This window comes from Natator depressus, chromosome 1 (genome assembly GCF_965152275.1).
Source record: "Natator depressus isolate rNatDep1 chromosome 1, rNatDep2.hap1, whole genome shotgun sequence".
NCBI classification, from domain to species: domain Eukaryota; kingdom Metazoa; phylum Chordata; order Testudines; family Cheloniidae; genus Natator; species Natator depressus.
This window is the reverse complement of record NC_134234.1, coordinates 56,686,895-56,708,860: the sequence shown is the minus strand read 5'-3', so window position 1 is coordinate 56,708,860 and position 21,966 is coordinate 56,686,895. Positions and strand designations below refer to the sequence as shown.

Here is a 21,966-nt window from a genome sequence, read left to right as displayed (position 1 = left end):
GCCCTGATCCTGCAAACACTTGTTTACATACCTAACTTTGGGGCAGATTTTCAAAAAGGCACAAATGGGAGTTAGGTGCCATACTCCCATTGACTTTTATAATCTTTGAAAATCTTTCCCTTCATGTATGTGAGTGAGTCCATTAAGCTCAGCAAAACTATTCACAGGTATAAAGGTTTGTAAGCTGAGGGCCTAATATTTCTATTGATTTCACTGCACACTTCTAGAGCTGTACGGTCAAAACGATGCAGTTCTGAAACTTCACAGTGAAATGGCAGTGCAAAAATAACACATAAATAATCACATAACTCACATTACCATTATGTAGAGAGACCTGAAGAAGAGCTCTGTGTAAGCTCGAAAGCTTGTCTTTTTCACCAACAGAAGTTGGCCCAATAAAAGATATTACCTCACCTACGTTTTCTCTCTGATATCCTGGGACCAACATGACTACAACAACATTGCATACATTGATATTCTGTGTTTAATTTATTACATTGTCCTTCAAATTAGTGGAAATGTTATATAATATATTGCAAAAGTGATTTTAAAATTTTTATATCCTTTCCCTCAAATTATCTTTGAAACAAGTTCGCAATAAGCACTAGCTGCCTGAAAAACTTCATCTTGTAAAGTTTAGCTATTTTAAATTGTGTTCAAAAATAATTAATCACTTCATAGCAGTAAAGATACATATATATTTTACCCTTAATTTACTAAAAGATTAGTGAAAATCAAACTTTCAAAAACATGACCTTTGAACTGATAAAGTATCAAAAATTTCATTTTCAATGAAAGCAGTGAAAGAAAAACTATAGTACTGTCTATACTGTATGTGTTTAGTTTATACACACTGATTCATAGTCAAAACATTCTAGACATCATTTTTCTATGAATAATCATTTTTTAACTATAATGCAAAAACAGTATATAAGGAAAAGGTGTACCATGGAGATCGGACAGCCTACACAACAGGTTGTAATTGTTCTGGTCTGTAGTGTGAATTATGATGTTGTCAATCAAAACTTCATAGTTAAGGTTTCACCAAGATTGTAGCTAAAGTGAGATTTTGTATCCCCTAATATCTAATCATTGCCCTCAGATTTAGACTCCATACTTAACACACTTAGGCCCCTATCCTGTAAAGATATTAGGCACATAGCTAACGTTATGCACTGTTAGTAGTCCCATTGACTTTAGTAATCATATACTTTCTGTATAAGTTTTTGCAAAATCAGGGCCATAGACTAACATCCTACTTGAATTTTCTAGATTATTTCATATAAAGGCAGAAACTTCCATTTGAAACTTTAAAAAAATAAACACTTCCTGAAATTTTGCTCTCTTTGGATTTTTTTGGCTCTCTCTAACAAGCATTTAGATCTCCAAGACACTTAGAAATACAATCATTCACTAGTATCTCACTATATCTCAAATCTAAGCTAACCAGTGAAACTTACATTAAAAAAAGTTATTCTCATTATTACTTATAACTGAACAGATCTGCACAAATAGAAACCAATGGAAGATGTCTTGATTTCTTAACTACTTCGATTGATCTCAATGGGGTATTGAGTCAAATATTGTACAATTACAATGATTTAAATATCAAAATTGTTAACTACTTGACTGCTGATCACAGCATAAAAAAGGAAAGGGATGATCATATTATGAAGTTCTGTGCAATTTACAGTGAGTGATGTCCATTCTGATGTCACAAGTGGGAGGCATTTGGGAGAGTATCACCACTTTCCACCCCTCAATTTGACCAGTGAAGCTAAAGGTCAGAGGGAAGAACAGAGCCGGGGGTGGGGTGGGGTGTCTCTGAGCTGCCAAGGGACAGCCAATCCCCAAATTCTCACCTTGACCAGGCCAGGTCCCCCCAGATCAGCAGGCGCTTGGTCTGCTATGGATGGTGAATGTCAGGTCAAGCAGTTTCCTCTCTGGCTATAATGGCTGCCTTTGCTGGATGCTGTCTGCAGACTCAGATGCACATTATTGCATCAATTAACCTTGGCTCGTGTTTTTAAGATTTTTTTCACAACCATGAAGGTTAGAGACTTTTGTTTGTAATGAACATCGAGATTCTGTCATTATCACGCAACACTTGGAGCCAGGGCTTTAGACACTTGTCTATTGTTCCTGTATCTTAATAATCCAGTGGGTGTATCCAAATCCCACTGAAGGGTGCCAAGCCTGAGCAGCCCAGCAGAACATGTATGATCAGATTTGAACACCTGTGCAATCTATTGTGAGTGGCATCTCATTTTGGTATCCCAAATGGGCAGAATTTGGGTTGTGGGTGGAGCTTGGGGGATTTCCCTCCTGCCCAATTTGAGCCGTGCCTTGCCCAGCTTGTATCTCTATCTGATCTACTGCTGAGGGCAATCTGTGCCAAAAATTTAAAAATTCTATGCCAAAAAATTAAAAATTCTGTACACAATATTTAAAAATTCTGCAAAATTATGCAAGTTTTATTTGTCAATAAATAAATGCAGAGGCTCCAGCATGAGAGTGGGGAGCACAGGCCATTGGCTGCACGAAGGTGGGAGATCACCTTGCAGCACCCCCATCCCTGGAACATGGACTCAGTGGTCAGGCTGCACCCGAACCTGACACAGCACAAGGCCTGGTCCTGCCCCAGAAACACCCTGGGCCCTGCCCCACTGCGCCAGGCATACCAGGTGTGGGGCAGGCATGCTCAACCAGGCAGGATCCAAGTGTAGAGGGGCTCAGTGTGGAGGAATCCAGGTGTGGGGTGAGAGGATTCTGTATGGGACAGTCTGGGTGCAGGCAGCTCAGTGGGGGTTCTAGGTGTGTGTGGGGGTCTAGATGCACAGAGGTTCGTTGGGGGGGTGGATTCCAGGTGCAGAGGCAATGGGACTCTGCAGGGGCTTCCAGGTGAAGGTGGTTGGGGCTCAGCAGAGGGGTCTGGGTGTGGGGTCTCAGGAGGGGGGTCTGGGTGCTGGGGGAGTGGCGCTTGGTGGGGTGGGGGTCTGGGTGCAGCTAGTTGGGGGTCAGTGGCATGGGGGTCTGGATGTGGGGACTCAGGGTGCTGCAGGGGGTGGAGCATCAGGGTGGGGGTTTGAGTGCAGGGAGCTCAGTGGGGGGTGGTCTGGGTGCAAGGATGGTCCGGAGGCAGGCGGTATGGGTGCAGGGGGGCTCCAGATGCAGGGGTTGAGGTTCAGTGGGGTGGGATTCAGGTATGGAGGGCTAGGGGGGTTCTGGATTACCAGGTGAGGCTTGGTAGGGGTGTCAGGGTATGGGAGGTCTGGATGCATGGGGGTTGGGTGGATGTGGGCGGGAAGCAGGGGAGGATGCTGAGCTTCCCGGAGCTGGGGGAGTTTTCTGGGGGTGGGTCTGACACAGTCCCAGCCACTCCTTGCAGCAGAAGAGGAAGTCCCATCCCCTCCTGCCTCCAGCCCAGCCGGGACTAGCAGCTGATCCTGGCTCAGGGTAGGAACCACTGGCTGGGGTGTCCTCAGTCCTGCACTGATTTACCTCTCCGCTGGCTACTTTGGGTGCCTGAAATGCTGTACCTGAATTGCTAGGGAGGGATATGTGACTGCTCTTGCAGATTCACTTTGCATCCCTGTCAGAAAGTCATTTTTCTGCAGGGAAGCAAAGAAATCTGTGGGGGACATGCATTCTGCACATGCACAGTGGCACAGAATTCCCCCAGGAGTGCTAAAACTCTCTTCCATACTAGACCTCCAGCCTCCATGCAAATTCCTCTATGCCTCTCTCCAGATTTACTTTCCTACCAGCCCTCCTTCAGGTTTGATAATATCTGTGGAAATTTCAGGCTGACCAGTCTAGTAGCGTTAACTTGCTGCGTGTTCTCCTAGTCCTCTTACCACCCCTCCTCTACTGTCTACAATAGCCATCCAGTCTTCAGCTTATCTTGGCAAATTTAGGACCCGTAACTCTTCACAGTTGCAGCTTCACTTGTGATAGCAGTGATAGAGGCTGTAGTGTAGACAAGACGTTGGTATACCACATCTACTATTGTTTACTGGTAGTGTTGCAGTGTTGGTGAATTAAAGGTCCTAAATTCGCCAGTGTAGACGTACTCATTGGAACTTCTCCTGATAATACACAGTACACCAAGTAAAAAGTATTTGCAGAACTGAGAAGTACATCTGTTTTGTAGACCTTCTTACAAATATTTTGTCAAAAAAAATTGTAGCACATTTTTACCCTTCCCCGCCTCTGAACTCTTAATAGCCAACCCTCAAATTAACCTTTAAGTCTTCCTACTGTCATGATTCTCTTAAGATAAGTATGAGCCTTATGGGCAAGAAAGGCTGGATATACTATATTTCATTCTAAACCCCTGACATTGATCCTGAAATAGCTACCAGGCCCCCAAAGAGTAATGAAGCACATCCTCCTTTGCTGGGGCTAAGTAAAGAAGTGAGATGTTATTGAGCTTTGATTTCACAGTAGCACATCGATAAACCTGTCCAAATGTTGCTGGTTTTTAAATATCAATACACTTGCTGTTTTAATGTTTTTGTTGTTAATTTAGCACTCCTGAAAGGTGCCAGTTTGGCAACTGCTGAAACTGAAGCCCTATATTTATCCATAGATAAGTTTCAGGGGGCAGTGGCACAGCAAACTTCTTCACGGTGCCCTGCCAATGAGCTTCAACCCTGAACTGAAGGGAAAACATTTAATGGTGAGAAAGTAGTTTATTCTCCATGACTATTCAGTTCTTTCACAGGATGTTTTATTTTAGCAGTGATAGAACTTAGATGTATAGCAGTGGTCTAGCCCCTGTGCTGACGCTTTCCCCCAAGGCCCCACTCTTGCATCGCCTCTTCCCCTCAAAACCCTGCCCCCGGCTCATTCCTCTCTGCCCCATCTCACCATTGCTCACCCTTACGGCCGGTAAATAGTGATGGGACTATGGCCTCCTGGCCCTCCCCTGTTCTGGCACCCCTGCAGTGGTCTCCAAACTATGGGGCATGCCCCCAAACATTTGGGGTGTGTGTGGCAGGGCCCAGGCCAGCCCCACAGTGCCACCCAGGTCCGCTCCACCCCCTGCGCAGCTCTGGCCCAGCCACAGCTCCGCTCCACCCCCAGCCCAGTTCTGGCCCCAGCCTAGCTCTGCCCACATTCCTTCTCCATCCCCACACCAGCTCTGCCTCTAGCCCCAGCTCCTCCCCCATCGCCAGTTCTGCCCCCAGCTCCACCTTCAGCCCAGTCTCCTCTGCTGAGCCAACTGTGCAGTAATGGAGGGGGAGCACAGACTCATTCCATTACTGGTAAGGGGGGCACGACAGGAAAAGTTTGGGCACCACAGATGTACAGAATGGTAATCACCAGGACCATACTTTTTTCACTTTTTGAAAACAGATATCGTAATTGTTTTTCTCAGTCTTTTGTTACCTCTTCAGTTGTCCATGGCTTTGCAAAAATAATTGTCATTGATACAATAACTTCTGTAGATAAGTCCCTTAATACCAACTTTAGACCCTGATCCTGCAGACATTTATGCATGTGCTTAACTTTCCCCATGAATAGTCTCATCAATAGAATGACTCACATGAATAAAGTTGAACATAAGTGAAAGTGTTCGAAGCATTGGAGCCTTGAATTCTGTATGGGTGAATTCCTGCATCTGAATGGAATGCCACTGATATTAATGCAGGATTGGGCACCTATAACATAAACTCTTTGTCTAGCATTTACTTATTTGCTTTTTTGCTACCTAATCTGTTTCCTCCAATCCTGGCTTAATTTAGGTTGTTCAATTGCTTCTCCAATTTCTCATTTCTGATATGTGGCCTGTAGGACCTCACAGCATGCATCAACTTTTATTAAGCCTCACAATATCTCTGTGAAGTGCAAAGTATTATTTTATTATACCTATTTTACTGATGGGTAAAACAAAACATAGAAAGATTAAGTGAATTGCCCAAGATCATAAGAAAGAGGCAGAGTAGGAATAGAATTTGAGAGTTAATCCTTCACTCTCCCCATTAATATTCTTTGTAAAATATTGAGATTTAAATGTAGGTCTTTTGTATTTTTGCATTTATTTTAAGAATATTATTTTTATTTATTTACGGGTTTTATTTATTTATTTTAAAAATTAATATAAAGCCTATTTTTTCAGTTTTATGGATATGTTTCAGAATATTTCATCCATTTGTTTGCATTGCTCCAGAACAGCATGCCTCCAGCAGTAAACCTGGTACTATTCCACAGTTTTAAATTGATTAGGAAAGGTGTGAAAATGATGACCAGAGGCTGAAAAATAAGGAGCAGTGTGATAAATTTCAGGATTTTTTTGGAATATAATTTAATGATTACATAAAGATGTTCTTTTTTCCTTGTCTTGTTGGTAGAGAACAGTTTTAAACAGTGGTACGCAAAATGTGGTCCATAGGTTCCAGGTGATGGACAGAGATAACAAGTAACCTGTGGCATGCTGACAGTGTTCCAGATGATTTTTGGTATACTTATGAGATGGTGTCTCTGTGTCTTCTCTTTCACTATGGTAGCAGTATCATAGAGTGAGAAGTAATGGAGAGCACCGCCTTCTTGGCTGCTTTCATGATTTCCACAGCTCCTTCTATCTCTGTGGTCCTGTTACCATAGAGATAGTAATATTGGAAAGATTAACCCTCTCCCAGCTAATTACACAATCTGTTTTGGAAGTGCAAGTGCAAGCAGGAATAGAGGACTGTGAGTCCCCTTAATAGTTAAGGCTGCAACCCTGTGTCAATAATTACTTTAGTATTAATGGTATCACTCACTGAATTAATTATCTTTCGCCAGAGGTAATTGCTGTGTTACAATATATTCATTGTATTAAAAACAAGTTTTTATTTTTATATTTAAACCAAAGAGATACCAGGCAGTAATCCAACCTTTATGCTCAGAGCATAAAGAAATAACCAGGAACTCATTTATTTTTTAATGTGGATTTCACAGTTTGTTTCTTTTTTCTTTCTCAGTCACTTTTTCTCTGGTTTTCATGAGACCAGATTCAGCAAAACTCTTAAATATGTGCATAATTTTAAGCACACAAGTAATCACATCCTGCTTCAGCAAAGCACTTAAGCCTGTGGTCAAGTCCCATTGGCTTCAGTGGGACTTAAGCATAGGGGTGGAATTACTTATGTGCTTAAAGTTAAGCACATGCTTAAGGGTGGGCTTTTCAAAAGCTCTCAGAATTAACCTCTGTCTTTCACTTCAATGGGAGCAGAGTTAGGTCAGTGCTTTTGAAAATTCTGCTCCAAATGCTTTGCTGAATTAGGGCCTTTGTTTCTTTTTTTGTTCCATCCCCTTTTCTCCCTTTAACACACTTTCACTTCTCTTACACTTCTCACACACCCTGTTTCCTACTAACCTTTCCTCTTTCGCTCAGCTTCCTATTAACTTTTCCTCACTGACTATCCCCTGCCTTTCTTCCCTTTATGGGAGTTTTGTGGCTGTCACTACACTTTTTTCAGTTGGTGCCTTTTTCACTGGTTGCCTAAATCTAACTGCCATAGAACCTTTTGATTTCAGCTCTGTCTCTTCTGCTAAAGAAACACATGCCAAAAATGTTCAGCTACAGCAGAATAGTGAGGAAAAGAATATCAATGCATGTGTAACCTGTAAGGGGGTGAAGCAGGACATAAAAGATATAAAAAGTTATTTCACATAACAGAGCATTAAATGCTAGTTCTAGGCAATGACAGGAATTTCTGGTGGTTGTTTAATATCCATTGTCTTCTTAAAAAGTTAGTGCACATTGAAAATATTTCATTGAATGAAAGTGTATCGCTGAACCTTTTTTAGGTCTGGGGAGAGGCTAAGTGGGAGTGGAAGAGAAGCAGGAAGTTACAGAGAAAGGGGTGAAGTGCAGTGCATTCTATAGGCCTGTTGCCTGTTAACTGCAGTCTTGGTGAATATTAAAAAAAGGTAATCTGAACTGCACTTCTATTATTTTGCACCTTCATGAAGGGACATATAAAATTGGCACCAACTGAAAAAAGTGTAGTGACTCTGCGGCACAGAAGGACCAAATTCTGTGGAAACAACCCGAAGGCTCTAGATTAATGTATTCTATCAGTATGTAATACTTTCACTCTAATCCCGCTGTCATACCACAAACACACACATGGGTGGCTCATCACTGAAAACACTAATTGACGTAAAATTGATTGATAATCATTTTTTTACAATTATTTTTGAGGATGGATTTTTTTGCTAGGATTTTCAGATGGCCCAACTCCAATTCTAGGCATTGACTCCCATGATATTTTCTTAGCAGCCTGGTTTAGAACCACCTTCTTTTCATCCCTGTCAGAGAAGGAGGGTTTGTGGCCAGCTTCAAGTGTCTCATCTACCTGGCTCCCTAGGCCTTGACTGCTATGCTGTTCTCTAGCTGTCAAGCTCACCAAGCTATACTTTTGGCTCTCTCCACTCACTGAACTGCAAGCTGGACTTCAGCTCTTAGACACACTCCGCTGCCTAGCTCCATGGAACAGTGTAGGAAGCATGCACTATAATCTACTTAATCTCTTCTTTTAGGGAAAGATGGAGAGCAAGAGGTAACTGCAGGCAGCAGAGCAGTGAGACAGATGACAAAATTTTGGGTTGGCTGTCTGCAACAATATACCAAATTCCATGCCATCTTGGGAAAATGTCAAATTCTGTGTTTGCAGAATCATAGAATCCAAGGGGCCCTGACTGCAAGGAATAGGGCACATCACGCCTCTCAGAGCTATTGTTTCAGGTTCTTCACAGATTCAGGCAGGAAACATTGCATCAGTTTATGTTCATTTGATGCTTTGGAAGCTGTCTCTACAACCATAAGGATTAGAAATAAGGCCAAGATTTCACCCACAGTTTTTTTAAATGAAAGTTTAGATTCTGCAGTACAATTCTGCGGAAAGGGGTGAATTCTTCAGCCATGGAATCACAGAATACCCAGGGCTCTGCATATAACATGTTACTGAATTAAAAAATACTCTTCACTATTAAGGCGATTGGTCTCAAATTTGGCACATGCTCCCTGAAATGCAGATTTTAATTTTATTTATTTGCCTTCCTGCACCAACTGAAAACCTATCTACCTGCCAAAACTAGAGTTTCAAGTCTTCAAGTCCCATATAGGAGCCAAACTGTCCTAAACCCAGGACACTGGATTTGTTGGGATTGTGAAAGTGGGCACACATTTTATCTGCTTCACTGCTCACTCACAGGAGAGATGTCAGGGGATAGAAAATGTTGATAACTTTGGACTCTGATCTCTGTAGAACACAGGATTCTTGTGAGTTCAATTTTTTTGTCTGCTCACAAGAATAGAGCCAGCAGAGAAACAGATAGATAGTATGGTATCTCTGATTCCAACAGAATTGTGTTTATATTATGAATGTATTTATATTTACTTCTAGTTTATGAGCTGGTTTCTTAAGTCATGTAGCCTTTGTTTTTGAGAACTAGTTCTCTAGTTACTTCTGTACCTGTGTGCATGTTTAAAAATGGGAGACACCTTTCCCTCTGCAAGTTTCTAGGAGTGTGTCAAATTTGAAGGCTAGACTCATCATGGGTATTGACAGTGTCCCTTGTCTAGAGTCACCAGTTAAATGTTATTTCATGGTGTCCATTACAAACCTGTTTTTAAAGAGTTTGTAGTTTCTATATAAAAACATGATCACTGTTGACATTTCCCTGAATGGACTCAACCTAGAAGTGTTCTTTTAAAAAAAAAAACCTGAATGTAAGTTCTGTGTGAACAGGGAATGAGAGATGTTTATTTGTTTAAAATGACTTTTTGCACTTCCTGTATCTTAAACATCTTTGATTTAAAAGCTTAATTTTAGCAAATAATCAACAATACTCTGTTTTCATAAGAATTGTTGTTTAAAAAGGCCAACAAATTTAACTTTAAAAAGTGGCTAGTGCTAAACTGATTTTCATGACAATTTTTATTACATATTTTCTAAGGCCCTGATCTGGGAAGCTGCTTGATACAGTCAGGTCCCTGCGCCAGCCCATTGACTTCTTTGGGACTCTGGACTGGCTCAGGGATCTGCCTGCATAGTTCAGCTTCCAGGCTCAGAACCTAAATAGGTATTTGCACAATAAACCAAAGAAACTGGAGTCATTAATGATTTAAAAATGTGTTAAAATATGTCTAAATATATATTTGTACCATATAACAGTAAAAGCTCCTTGGATGTTAATGAATATTATATCAGTTAGCGTACATGTCCTAAAGATTTTTTTCAAACCAATGTTTAAAAAAAGGATTTAAATAAAAAACAAATAATAAAACTACATGCAAATGAAAAAAAATCATAAATACTACACTTAGACTGTGAGAAGACACAAGAGCACATTAATAATTAATTTTTTTTATCTCCGTACCTATTTTTGCAGGTGTGTGAAGGAGCTTTCATTATTGTCCTTTCCACAATAGCCCAGATCCTGCAGTTGACTCTGTGTGAGTTGGACCCTATTGAAGTCAATGAGGCGTCACACTGGGGCTGGGTTCTACCTGTGAGAAGTCAGTTGCATGATCGGGGCCCTAGTGTGACTCCTCAGGGTGAATTCCGGAGCCGTCTTACCGAGATAATGTAAGTCTTGTTTTTTCCCCCAGATCTGTTTTCTTTTATGTGCCAAAGGGTATGAAATAAGAATACTAAAACATTAAAATATTTTGCTTAGAGTAGTTTTAACATTGTGCTAAAAAAAGTTGTGACTTTGGGGTTAATTTCATTTATACATACCTTTCTAATTATGTTTTCTTGGCAGTACGTTAGGCAAATTATATATTACTTTTGTCAAAACATGTCCTTAATGGCACTAAGATTTTGTGGATATTGAGTCACAAGATCAGAAAATTTTACTCTACATACACTGAAATTGTTGAATTTTCCAATAGTTATTGATATGTCAATATTAAAAAAAGGACTATGGGTAAAAATGTGAATTGGGAAATTTGAGTTATGTATCCAAGAAATCCTCATTTAGCTTATTGTTAAAAAACATATACAGCATATCTACCAGGGATCTCATTATTCACTGGATAATTTATCATCTAAATGTGGGATACAGTAGTATTGCTTCTAGATATGGAAATATGAATTTTTTTCTCTTTTCACTTTTCATAAATATTAAATCTATTTCTCCTTCTAGACACACACTCTCTATCTCTCTCAATCTTTCTGAAATTGAGAGAAAATTCTGTAAAAACTGATTACACTAGTATTTGTGTAGCTACGGTATCAAAATTTACTAATGTAATTATTTTCTGTTGGTTTGCATACAGGAATGTTAATAAATGTGCACTTGCACTATGTATCTTTGTGAAAGTTGGTTTAAGTAAACTAAACTGATCTGGAATTCTGAGTGAATTCCATCAGATATGCTCAGTAAACTGTAAACTCCCTGGAGCAGGAATTATATCTTTTATTGTGTCCATCACACTCTTAGTGCTTAAATAATAATAATACTTGCAATGTCATGTGCCACTGTGTTCACATAGAGTGATTACAAATACCTTTACCTGGATTGCGGAGGAAGTGCTGTCCCTGCAATCACTACCAAGACTCCTGCTTTTATGTTTAAATGATCAGAAACTCTGTATGGGAGTTCTCCCTGTGTAACTGTGGTGATATTGTAACACTGCACATCTATGCTGATATTCTTTATTTCCCTTCTGCTATTCAGACAGCCAGCAGAATGTTTTGAAAGAGGTCCCATTCAATCAGCGAAGGGATAGAAAGTGACAGAGTATTGGAATCAGAAGTGTAATGGAGTATACTGGCCCTTTAAGCTTAGAGGAAGGCCAGAAAACCCTATTCTAGGAATACTGGAATAAACAAAGTCTCAGGAAATGGCAGAAGCTGGACGAGAGGAAGTGGTTCTGGGGAATTAGTAGTTGGATGGGGGCGAGAAACCCACGACACTGTCCCTTTAAGGGCCCAGGAGCAGGAGCTCTGTAGTGTAGGATGGGGCAGAGTCCCCTCTTTCCCAGCCAATTGCAAGGAGCTCTCTGAAGGAGAGTAGTATATATGCTCCCTTCTCTGTAGGAACTGGGGAAATGCTGACAGGAGAAGAAAGCCAAATCCAGAAGGCTGAGCTTCCACTAGGGTGGGCCAGGAGTGGCAGCTTTGTGAAGAGCAGACTGGGGAAGGAGAAGAGCTCCTTGTGTGGTAGAAGAGCCTGAGCTAAGTGAACTTTTGGGTTGTGGTAATGGATTTTATTTTGAGGACCTTGAGGACTGTTTTGAACTGTCTCTATTATTTAACAAACCCCAGTAGGAGGGGGGTGTTAGCTGTGAGAAAGACTGTGTGGAAGTCGTAAGGGGCCATGAAGAGGGAAACCAGAAGCAGGCCATGGCAGAGCCTCTGCTGGCCACAAGGGGCCGATCAGGAGTTTGCTGCCCTAGGAGAAGGAGGTTCTGTATTATTTGTGAATGATGGCAGAGAAGGGGGGGAAAGGTCTAAAGAAAGTGTGTGTGAACGCAACACAAGTTCTCCCCCTGCAAAGAACAGAGAAGGAGGGAAAGTAGGTATGTGACAGGAGCAGTAATGGGGAAGTGAAAGTGAGTTGAAGAAAGCCAAAGAAAAAGGAAGAAATCAAGAGAACCAGAAGAAAGTAAAAGTAGAAATACTGGTAAAAGAAAGAAAAACAGATGGTACAATCTACCAGAAAGGATAAATTAGCTCCTAGTTACTAGTAGCTGGCACTACATTACAGTGCCACCATAGTCACATGTTGCAGTTGGGCACTGATGTGCTGTATCATTGGGTGCTCCTTAATGTGGCAGACACAGTTGTTACTAGCAGGATGCACAAAGTCACACACTCCACACCACTTTGGGCAGTGCTGTGTTAGATGCACAAAGGATAGTCATATACAGAGTTTGGAAAATCAACTTGCCCTGGGCAAATGGCAGGCTTACCTGAGCAAGTGTGAGCATCTAAACCACTAATTTCTGCAGAATCAAAATTTTCATTTAAAAATAAATTAAGTTTATGGCCCTTATTGTTAGAAAGATAACCTTTCTGACCAAATGTGAACTGTAGTGTCACCTTCCTGAGTCTGCAGATAGTTTTAGTGCCTCTGCTTCTGCTTGTAGATTTGTCAAAAGCAGCAGTATTAGTCAAAGTCTAATCAGTTTCACATTCCTATTCAGAAACCTGTAGGTAGGGTGACCATATAGTGAGTGTAAAAAATCGGGACAGGGGTTGGGGGGTAATAGGTGCCTATATAAGAAAAAGCCCTCAAAATCGGGACTGTCCCTATAAAATCGGGACATCTGGTCACCCTACCTGTAGGCAGAGGTGAAACTGCCAGAAATTTCAGTTTTCTGCTGCTGTCTTCGAACATTGTGAGCTGAAGCAGACACTGAAATTATTTACAGGGGAAGAGGACCTGAAAGTGGAGGCTGGGAACCTTTCACAGCAACCAGATGACTTGGGGAGGCATAGAGTAGTAGAGGAGACCTAAATACCCTGGTAGTAGCCAGAATGTTCTAGTGGGTGAGAGAGGAGATAGAATGTTTTTTATCCTTTTCAGCAGTTATGTGAGGGTGGAACTTCAAATTTATAAGATGCCTACTAACTAGTTACTAGTATAAAAGATAAAGAGTCTCCAAACATAGTCCAGGAATAGCATTCTAGTAGACATCTCAGTACCCTCATTTTTCCTAGCAGCTGATGGCAGAGGAGCTGGCATTCTTACCAGGACATTGCCCCTAAACCTCAGGGGTGGGGTCCCAACATTCTTATCTTTCATATCTACCTCTTGACTAGTAGGTTTAGTTTTCTGACCGTCAGGTGTCTGGTAAGTTTTTCTAACCCTGACCACCCAGGAATCAAGAGATAAAACATCTCAGCTCCACTTGCTGAAAACATTTATCAGGCTTGTGAATGTATATTAGAGTTCATGTTGCCATACTATAGATTTTAATAATGATTTATTTTTTAAAACTTTTAATTTTGTCATTATTAACATACATGAATTGTCTATGCAAGTACTAACAGATCTTAATAATAACCTGCACCTGTTCCCTTTAAAAGACCAATTTCTATTTGGTCAACCTCTTATCATTATCTGTATATTTATTTTGTTCAAATTCCACAAATGGTAAGCATGCATTAAAAACTATTTGATGCTGATGTACCTGTCTAATTTTTTCTGTGGGAAGGATTTCCCATACTTTATTTCTACATGCCATTAATGTTGGGAAATCTTCCTTTTCCAAAACAAGGTATCACACATCTATGTGTTGGTAGTAATTTGAGTTATTTGTGTTATCAAATGTATTAAGGAATGATTAATATATTATGGGTGTTATTATAATTGGTATTAATTGTTGTTTATCTTTACAAAAATCTGTTTTCTTGGAATCTTAGATTAGTGTCTAGCACATTATATGGAGTTTAAACAAATTCCTGAAAACAAAGTTTGATAAAATGTAAACAATGGCAATTGTAAAGAAGGTTAAAAAAATTTAAGAAGTTAGTGCATTCCCTTTCTCGCTAAACATTCTTGTTTTATATTTCTTATTTGTGTATTTTTATGCACATAAGGGGAAAATGAACATTTGTACATGTTTTCATATTGAAAAATATTGTTTTTGTGTTGAAAAATCTGTTATCTGCTCTTTTGCAGTTTTCCAAGCTGTGCACTTCATATTTTTCTTCAGCTTTTTCAATATAACTTTTTTCATTTTCTCTCTTACAGTGATAGGTTTCCTACCTCTATTCTTTAGCAACAGAAAGCCTTGTGGGTTTTTTTTGTCATTTCCATATTCCTCCTACATGCTAACCTTTCCTATTTAGGATCTAATTCAGCAAAACATTTAAGAATGTGCTTAATTTTAAGCACACGCTTAAGTCCCACTGATGTCAAAGTTGAGCATGTATGTTCAGCATGTTATGTCCTTTCCTGAAATTGAGCCTTAGTAGAGATAATCCTTTATTTATTTATTTTTAATAAATATTTATCATTTTTCCATTCTTCCATCAAAAAAATCTTCTAGTCCAGCATATTTCCTGGAGCTAAAAGGTGTATCCTCATTTTTCTCCTCATATGGCTATATTGACATATTGACAATATATTATATATATAGACAATATATAGACATATTATATATGTCAGATGTTGGCAGATAGGCATTTAGCTACTCAAAACTTTTGGGTTATTTTTTTCAAACATACTTTTCTTGAAAATAAGATATTATTTTGTTTCTTAAGTTACAGCTGAGCTCTTCTTGCCTAGGATGACATATTATTTTTTCTCATTTCCTCTCTTTACATATACACAGCATACCTTAAAGTATGTGATAATTTGTTTTCTTTGTGATAAAGTATGTTGTATTTTGTGATCTGGTTGCCTTATTAAATAGCTGAAGAGTATATTTTTTAGGCTCCCATCCTTTAGAGAATCCATACAAGTAGAATATCGTTTCACATGGATCCCTTCGTAGGATTGGGGGCTTGTGTTATATATTAGTTTATCTTTTTTGTTTTTACTTTCTGTTTATAAACCTATATGGATGACTAAAGTCAGATACCCACTTACATGACTTCTTTATAATTTCAATTAAATGGTTAATTTATATGTGTCCTTTAAGACCTGATATTACAATAAATAAAATTGAAAGAACACAAGTAATAATAAAACACAGAAGTACATTTTCCATTTTCTGCTCACAGTCTGTAAACTTTTGTGGGCAACTGTATTCTGCCATTCCTTTGCTGGGTAGATTTTCCCTGGAATAACTTAAAACTGTAAGTTGTGTATCCAGTATTAGTCTCTAAAAATTGAATCTACTGTTATTGCTTGTCAGATGTCATGTTAACCTTAAATACTCTAGAGCGGGGGTGGGCAAACTTTTTGGCCCGAGGGCCACATCGGAGTTGCAAAACTATATAGAGGGCCGGGTAGGGAAGGCTGTGCCTCCCCAAACAGCCTGGCCCCTGCCCCCTATCTTCCCCTCCCACTGCCCCCCCCCTCAGAATCCCTGACCCATCCAACCCCCCAGCTCCTTGTCTCCTGACCGCCCCCTCCTGGGACCCCCACCCCTAGCTGCCCCCTGGAACCCCACCCCCATCTAACCCCCCCTGCTCCCTGTATCCTGACTGCCCCAACCCCTATCCACACCCCCAACTCCTGACAGGCCCCCTGGGACTCCCACGCCCTATCCAGCCCCCCCGTTCCCCGTCCCCTGACCCCCCCAAAACCTCCGCCCCATCCAACCGCCCCCTGCTGCCTGTCCCCTGACTGCCCCCTCCAGAACCCCCAACCCGTCCAACCCCCTGCTCCCTGACTGCCCCCCCAGAACCTCTGACCCATGCAACCGCTCCCTGCTCCCTGTCCCCTGACTGCCGCCCCAGGACCCCCTGCTCCCCGCCCCCTTACCATGCGGAGCCAACCACGCCGCCGCGCTGCCCAGCAAGAGCGGTGGGCCAGAGTGCATGCTCAGGCTGCGGGGGAGGAGGGAATAGCGGGGGAGGGGCCAGGGGCTAGCCTTCCTGGCTGGGAGCTCAGGGGCCGGGCAAGACGGTCCCGCGGGCCGGATGTGGCCCGCAGGCCATAATTTGCCCACCTCTGCCCTAGAGGCTCATGCTTACTGAACAGTATCAAGTTAGAATGCTTGATCAAATGTACTGTATGTACTCAGTGAGCCTAAATAGTACAGTACAGTCATAAATTCAATAAATTATATAATCATGTTGGTATTGCACCAAACATTAGTATTATTTATAAAATGACAGTTACTGTGTCACTTTTTAAAAGATCTTTTAAAGGTAGATTTTGTGATCATAAAGGCCAGTAACTGAGAATTCCCATCACTAGAAACAGGTTGTTTTTATTGTCTGTGATTTGTTAGAGAAAAGGGTATACCATATAATTATATTCAAGTTTGTGTCTTAACTCTTTGCTATTTTTATTTAATATAAAGGAGTTGTTATTATGTAATGAGCTGCTTATAAAGTATTTAAAGACATAAATCATTTGGGATTGACTACTGTGGCTTCAAAAAGTGGCTGATGAAGGACAGAAGTGGACTTGTATTTCTTGTACAAATATTCTGTTATAAAAGTAAAGTATCAGAGATGTTAATATAGGGTCAGTCCTGCAAAGATCATTGTATATTTTGTTCTGTGGGCAGATCCTTTTATAGGAGTGGGATTCCATCCTACTTTCTAAGGTTATTATAGTATAAAGCGTTGTTCCATTACTGAGCCTTATTTTCAAAGCTTTAAAATTTTGTAATATGAATTTGTCCAGTAATAAGAGAATATTAACATTAAAAATAATAATTCAGTGGTCTTTGAGTAACGTGTTAAAAAAAATAGGACTCTGTAAAGATGCTTCCTTTTGACAACAAAATACAGTATGAAAAATCCCAGGTCTGATCACAAGTCCTATCTGGACTATACATAACCAAATATAACTGCAGAGAATATAATTAGAGTTAACTTACCTTTCAGTACTGGAAAAACAACTGTGTGAAAATTTCATCCACAAAACTGTCAAAAAAAAAAGGGGGGGGGGGAAGAAAAAGAATTAAAAAGGATAAAATATTAAGATAGTAAAAATAACTTAATCTGTTACCCTTCTAGTTTACATGCTTGGTTCAATTACAAACGGTATATTAAATTAAATGGATCTGATGATAAGTAACAGATTAAATATTAGGGTAAACTACATACTCTTTTTAACTGATGCAACAAACATCTTTCTGTGGAAACTGCAAATAGAACTATGTTCTTTTTCCTTATAAGCCAAAGTGCTTAAACTTGCTTATTTTTAAACCTAGAAATACAGGCCCAGATTCTTTTCTTCTGTTTCATCCACTGCACTGTTCAGGAATCTGGTTCTAACTGGCCAGCTCAGAATTTTTCTGGTGTAGCTCAGGAGCCCCCAGGTGATGTAAAATGGAGTATTTAATTCCTATGCTAACTGCCCCCCCACACACACACTGACATAGTGGTGCAAGTGGGTGGGATAGAGCACACAATCATTATGCCAGTTCACAATTGACTTGTTCTATAAAGACCATAGGCTGTTGGCATAATGTAGAGCAACCCCTAAGCTGTGTTAATATATGCTGAAGGGCCAGAGCTGGTGCAGATGCACCATAAGAACCAAGAAGGTAAATTGTGCATGTTGTTTTACTCTTCTTGTTGCATTAGAAAGTTGTACACTTGCTCTTTTTTCTCCTGTTTTTATAAGGCTGTAATTCTTAAGGTTATGTAAAGTCTTCAGTGTAAAACCATTGTCTAGGTAGTCCAATATTTAGGTTTTGAATATATCTTTTAAAATACATTGGATCTGACAGGATGGTCCTGTTTTAATTTGATATGTAAACCAGGCTGATTGCACATACTTTTGTCTCACTCACTAAGGACCATTGTGTATGTATGACTCAATGTGTAACGTACTTGTCTGCCTTCAGGGGTGGGGCAGAGTTCTTCTGTCGACCTGGAGGTGTGTACCCTGTGGCTTAGGTTGTCTTAATTAACTTTTCAGATCCTTGAGTAATGTAGCTAGATTGACCTAAATTTTAGGTGTAGACCAGGCCTCTCAGGGATTGTGCCTCAGGAGTCATAGTGCCTCCCAGATTTCCTTGGCTGACATATGGTAGCTCTGCCAGCACCATAGAGTGCCAGCCAGTGCTAGATGGTGGGACTGTTGCCTTGCTTCCTTCCCATCCCCCTTTGGGTGATTTGCACTGCCAGGGGTGCTAGTATCTTCAGCCCCTTTTACCCCAAGTGCAGTGTCTGCTTTTCTGTCTGGCCCTTGTGGAGGAGTTGCAAGGATGGAGAGAGGACTATTGTGATCATCTAATCTGATTTCTGTATAACACAGGCCATAGAACTTCCCCAAAATAATTCACAGAACATGTCTTTTATAAAAACATCCAATCTTGATGAAAAAATTGCTAGTGATGGAGAATCTGCCACAACCCTTGGTAAATTGTTTCAATGGTTAATTACCCTCACTGTTAAAAAATTATGCTTTATTTCCAGTCTGAGTTTGTCTAGCTTCAACTTCCAGCCATTGGATCATATTATACCTTTCTCTAATAGACTTGAAGAGCCCATTATCAAATATTTGTTCCCCTTGTAGATTCTTACAGATTGTAATGAGGTCACCCCTTAATCGTCTTTGATTACGCTAAATAGATTGAGCTCCTTGAGTCTATTGCGATAAGGCATGTTTTCAAATCTTTTAATCATTCTCGACCTTCTTCTCTGAACCCTCTCCAGTTTATCAACATCCTTCTTGAACTGTGGACTCCAAAACTAGACACACTATTCCAGCAGTGTTCTCACCAGTGCCAAATACAGAGGTAAAATAAACTCTCTTTTCATGTTACAGAATACAGAAACCCAACAAGGACAAGCTTAGGTTTGTCTTGCTATAAATATATTTAATATTATGCAGAAAATAATTCATCATTTCAGACTTACTGGTTTCTTACTATTTAGTGCCTTTCCACTGACTAGGATAAACTTGTTTTGGTTCACTGAATGCTCCTGTGCACTTCAGCATAGTAAACACAAGTAATGTACAATAATACAAACTGCTCTATAGTACAAACTGCATAGAATTAGATGCAAATAAGTGCAGTACATTTTCTCTGCTCGGAATAAGATAGCTGCAAATATGCTATTTCTCAAATTATTTTGTTTTAAGTCAAACATTGTGATGTTGATCAGCAAATAACTACTGAACTGCAAGCAATTCATTACATTTAGATAAAAAATTATTCAGTTAGTGATATGACCTTGTGAGGCTTACTTTTCCATAGTACAGCTATGGAAGCATCATGGCAGAACAGTTACCCCTTCACTTTCATTTTGTGGAATACCCAAGATATTCATTCACTGCTTTATTGTTAAGAATAAATATAGATAATTAAAAACTTGCAATTTAGAAGAGAAATTATTATTACACACTCAAGGGATAATAACTAGTTTAACTTACTTTTTCTTAAGCTCTACGTTTATTCCTCCCTCAGACATCCAGGACAGGCTCTTCCTCCTTTTTTTTTCCTCAGGAGAAAACATCTATCCAATCACCAAAATATATATACCAAGATCAACATTTAGTTGAAGGACTAAAATGCAATTTAGAATACTCAAATACTAGTGGCACACATGCACGCTGAGTTTGTGCTTAAAACTCAAAGTCTTTATATACTCAAAAATATCCATTTGTGCAATATCTCATGTATTTAAATTAAACATTTTAATTTCACTTTTAAAAATAATATATGTCAGCAGCCTGTTAGTCCTAATTTGAGATGATCAGGCCCAAAAATCTTTTAGAAAATGTGACTGTGAGTTTTGTGAAACATAAGTGTTTAGAAACAAATTTTAGGGGTTTTTTTACTACAGTTTTAGCACTCCAAAACAGCCACATAGATTTTCTTAATTTTTTTTCACAGAAAATTAAATTCTAGGCTAATGTCTTGTACAAATTTCAGCCTAAGGAAAATATTCACAACAAAGTTAAAAGAATATTTTAAAAGTAATGGGAAAGGAAGTACTGTATTGAGGTGTGAGAGGTTCTATTGTAGAAAGAATAAAACAATCTTAATTATAATGGCACAGATTTGGCAACAGCATTTAGTGTGATATTAGGTTTTTGCATCATGTTTTGGAATCATGTTTGGGGGCTTATTCCTTCACCCACTTACTTCCCTGGTCCTTCTTGCATGAACAGAGAGCAACAATACCCGAAGTCCAAAGGTGCAAACAATTCGATGTTTATTGGGGTGAACTTCCAGCAAGCATGATTCCAGTTTCCTTCCTTAGTATCCTCCTTCCCAGCTCTGACACCACAGAGCCTTACATCTGTGTCCTTGTTCCCATTCCTGCCCTTAGCCAAACATGATTCCAATTTCCCCAGCCCCATTCCCTGTTCCCATTTCCCCTTTTAGCAAAACATGATTCCAATTTCCTTACCCCCATTCCCTGTTCCCATTTCCCCCTTTAGTAAAACATGATTCCAACATGATTTGGCATATAGCTCTCATTCCTGTACTCAAGAATTACTGTCTGTAGTTTATTTGTTAGCATTTTCCTTGCAGTGATTGTTAGGCGCCCTGGCACATTTGCCACTGTCTCTATTTTCTCTTTATTTTCTCTGTTTCACCTCTGTTCTTTTCTGATTTTTTTTTATCATCTTGTTTTTCTGCTTTCCCCTTTTCTCTGAGCTTTAGCTACCCTCTTCCTTGAAGCCTCTCTTTCGCATACTTGACAACTTGGAGGGTTACATGTCTGTCTCTCCTCCCAGGTTGAGAGGCATAATTTCTGATTTGGAAGGTGGAAGATCTTTTTCTTTGCTGTTGATATGAGTATTTTCTGTGAGAACTACTCTTTTGAAGAGATAGAGCAGAATGTGGTACTCTAATGAATTTTATGTCCATTCAATCACTAAGAGACTGGGGGACATGGATCAGCATTCACATTACACTCCTGGTCAGTACCCTGTGCAAGCAGGGGAAGCTAATGATCCAACCAGCCGACCAAATTTGATGTGATGAATCCTGGTCATATGCCACCAGAGGCGCATTGCGCATATGCTAAGAAGATTGAGACTTCATTCTTCTGCACAGAAGTATAATGCATTGCTTGCCTAACCAGCTTGTAATTCAGAGGCTTTTATAGAATTATAAAACCTAATATGAAGAGAATACAAAATCCATGAAAAATGTCATAGTGTTTTAGATGTAACAAAACATGTGATATAGCATTAGTCTTCATTCTAGAAATGACAGTAAAAGAACTTTTTGCTCAGATTTTCTGAAGTGGATATTTTATATCTTGTTATCCAACCCCAACGTTCTTTAGACAATTTTAATTATTTGGTGGTGAGCTATTACTGGGACAGGCATCTTAAAAATCTAAGAGAGAATTTGCACAAGTACAGAACTTTTCTGTTATACATACACATTTTGGATATGAAAAATGTTGTCATTAAGGA

At 39.8% G+C, this 21,966-nt stretch overlaps 1 long non-coding RNA gene across 1 annotated transcript in view; it reads right to left on the bottom strand.

Annotated features, from left to right (window-relative positions):
• Window positions 1–21,966, bottom strand: part of LOC141991965 (uncharacterized) — a 63,029-nt gene that overhangs the window by 18,774 nt on the left and 22,289 nt on the right. Inside the window, exons 2-3 of the long non-coding RNA XR_012640503.1 lie at window positions 19,963–20,045; window positions 17,453–17,498 (exon numbers count right to left, since the gene is read on the bottom strand). This is a non-coding gene — a long non-coding RNA (uncharacterized LOC141991965). The remainder of the gene's footprint in view (window positions 1–17,452; window positions 17,499–19,962; window positions 20,046–21,966) is intronic.